Raw genomic sequence first — 3,406 nt, 5'->3', positions numbered from 1 at the left:
AAAAAAAAAAAAAAAAAAAAAAAAGGGTGGGGGCAAGTGGGGGAAAAAAGACTACTTAAAGGATACCAACTTAGGATCTCCTTTTCCATAAAGCATTTAAATGAGGTTTCATTATCCAGATTTCAGGCAGTGGCTACTTTTAAATGATCTATGGAGGAAGTAGCCTTTTGCTCTTGAGGTCCTAAGGTTCAAACTGTCTACACATCAAAAGAAATCAACTTACTTTATAAATTATGCATTCTTTCTTCCTTTCATATGTCTATCCATCTAGTTATATCCTAAAGCATAATCATTTATACAGTGCCATAGTATATAAAACATTTTCATGTGAACTATACCATTTTTTTAGAACTATACCATTTGATTGTCACAAAAATATAGTACTAAAGGTGAGTTAGGTATTATTATTATTATTATTATTATTATTATTGGTTTCTCCTTTTATAGATTATAAAAGCTCATATTTTGCCCAGGTCACATTAGTGGAAAGGGCCAGAGCCAGGAAGGAATCCAGATTAAGTGACATAAAATCTCCTGATGTTTCCACTGAATCCATTCTACAGAGGTGAATGTGCTCAATACGCCATTTCCCTTAATCATGAACATCTCTGGGAGGAAGGAAATATTACACAATGAAGAAACTGTAGTTCAGAATGTTTTACCCAAAATCTGGCAATTTATAGTTGCAGGAGCCAAGACTCAAACTCTGTTTCTGTGCCTTAATCATCGAAAGGCCAACATTGAAACAACATCCGACCAAAGGTCTCTACAAAATGGGCTTCTTAAAAATACAGAAGCAAATGTTAAAAATTTTACTAGCGGCTCTGAGTCCTTTTCAGGGCCCACTGAGCCCTCCAGAGGCTCTGGCAGTCTCTAAAATCCAGCTTTGGTTTGCAAGGAAATGCTGCAGGCAGTAGAGCTGGCCTCACCACCAGAGCCACCTCCAGGTTGACCTGTTAAAGGTCACCCAGCTCTCTGCTCTGAGAGCCCGAAATCAAGGATGATGTCCCCCCCTGTATTGTGATTGAGCAAGTTTAATGGACAGGCAGGAGTTCAGACAGAATGTGTGCTAGTTCCTCTATTGTTACAACATCCCTGACAGGTCAGTGAAGGCTCCTAAGTAAGTATTAACTCCTTAAACAGTATTGGAAGGTCTGTAACCAAACTCAGGAACTGTGGTTCTCAACCCTAGTTGTGCAATAGAATCACCTGAGAAATTTACAAAAACACTGATGCCTTTACCCAGTGGACCGGTTAATTCAAAATCTCTTGAGAGTAGAATCCATGTATCAGAACTTTGTTTAAAATCTCCCTGGTTGGTGATAAACATGTTCTGTAATTAGATAGTGGTGATGGTTGTGCAACTTTGTGAATAAGAACTACTGACTTGTACACTTTAACGGTGTGTCAATTATACCTCAATTAAAAAAAAAAAATACTTTCTCAGTTTATTCTAAAGTATAGCCTGGGCTGAGAACCACCATGAGACTGGACAGTGTCTTCCAATCTGGGCTGTACATTGGAATTTACTGGGGAACTTTAAAAAACACTGAAGCCTAGGGGCACCTGCGGGGGGGCTCAGTCATTTAAGGGTCAGACTTTGGTTCAGGCATGATCTTGCCGGTCGTTTGTTTGAGCTCTGCATTGGGCTCTATGCTGACAGCTCAGAGCCTGGACCCTGTTTCAGATTCTGTGTCTCCCTCTCTGCCCCTCTCCTGCTCACACTCTCAAAAATAAAAACAAACAAACAAAATACTGGAGCCTAGTCATGACCACCGTAGATTCTGATGTTATTGGTCTGGGTGATAATCTTGGCATCAGGAGTTTAAAAACTTCCTCAGGTGATAGCAATGTGCAACAGGTTGAGACACTGGTCTAGAATAGTGACCCTCCACCTGGGCTCCTCTGGGAACCTGGGAACTTGTTAGAAATGCAAATTCTTAGTCCCACCCTAGACCCACCGAATCAGAAACTCTAGTGTTGGGTCCAGCAGCCTATGTTTTAACAAGGTGATTCTGATACTGGCTGCAGTTTGAGAACCACTGCTCTAGCCCTCAAGGAAATTGCATTCCAATCCAGTTATTATCCTTAAATTTCCCTAATCCCTAAATATTTCTGGAGGACCTATTCCAGATGTAGGAAACCTTTTCATACCTAGCACCATGCTACACAACTGCGACTGAAGGTCTAGCTGGGGAGTGACTCACTTGGAACTAATCAGGAAGAGGAAACCATGTTAAGACGCGGGGTTATAACTTTTCTCTTACACAAGAGTGTTAATTTCAGGCAGGTGAGCTGCTGTAGGGATTGTGGCGTCAAGAGTTCACTGCTTGCGGGGGGAGGAGGTTCTAACCCGGAGCGATGAGGCTGGTAGAGCAAACAGGTCTTTTCCAGGCGGAGGTTGTAGAAGCTTTAATGGAGGTGGCGGCTTCATTCATAGCAGCCGCTACAACCTTCCCGGATGGAGGCAGTAATTTCAAAAGCGGTGGTGGCAGAGGAGGATTTAGACAAGGAAGTGGCCACCGACGTTGAACAAAGGCCAAGACCAACGATCTCCAGAACATGTAGTTTTATTAGGAGCGTACCTGTATCCCTGTGGAGATGACATAGTTTTTAAATGTACTGCAGACAAAAATAAGGTGCTTTACTTCAGCGCTCCAGTTTATTTAGAGAGCAAAGAACAGATTAGTAAAGTGGATGACATATGTGGACAATTTAGAGATTTTTTTTTCCGTTAAATTGTCAGAAAATATGAAGGCACTTTCCTTTAAAAACCTGCAGAATTTCACATGGACCCATATAAACTGCTCCCACTGCAGAGGTTTTTACCTCGACCTTCAGGTGAGAAGGGACCTCTAAGAGGTGGTGGCAGGAGGAAGAGGTGGAGGAGGCCCAGTGGGCGGAGGGGTGGTTTCAGACTCGCAAGAGGAGGTGGAGATGGAGGCTTCAGAGGAGGAAGGGGGGTCGTGGTTCTGACGGAAAGGACATTCAGCGTAACAGTTCACGGAGAAACTTCCTGCATGATCTGCTTCTATGGATCAGAAACTTGTTTCTTGAGCAAGTCTTGAAGAACTGGTCATTTTATGACAGTGGAACTAAAATGTCAATGCATGCAAAAGTGAGTGAAAAAAATAGGCAATTTTGCTCTAAAAGAGTGTGAACAAGTGTTCTGTATAATGCTTGGAACTCTGTGGATGCTTAATAAATGGACAATTTTCATTTGAAATATTTAAAAAAAGGAGTTAATTTCAGTTCTCACACCAAATCCTTGAGATTAGAATGACAAAATACTACCTACGTGGACTGTTATTCCTTTACTTCATTCATTTTGAAACTCAAAATACATTGTGTGACCTCAAATCTTTCCTTAGTCTTAGCCTTTTTAAGCCAGTGATTCTCTTTCTTC

At 41.5% G+C, this 3,406-nt stretch overlaps 1 pseudogene; it reads left to right on the top strand.

Moving 5' to 3' along the window:
* The first annotated feature begins 2,361 nt into the window (after positions 1–2,361).
* On the top strand, positions 2,362–3,068 carry LOC125935259 (H/ACA ribonucleoprotein complex subunit 1-like; annotated as a pseudogene).
* Positions 3,069–3,406: the final 338 nt, after the last annotated feature.

The sequence above is a fragment of the Panthera uncia genome, assembly GCF_023721935.1.
Source record: "Panthera uncia isolate 11264 chromosome A1 unlocalized genomic scaffold, Puncia_PCG_1.0 HiC_scaffold_17, whole genome shotgun sequence".
Lineage (NCBI taxonomy): Eukaryota > Metazoa > Chordata > Mammalia > Carnivora > Felidae > Panthera > Panthera uncia.
Note: the sequence above shows the minus strand (reverse complement) of the source record. Positions and strands in the feature narration are given on the sequence as shown.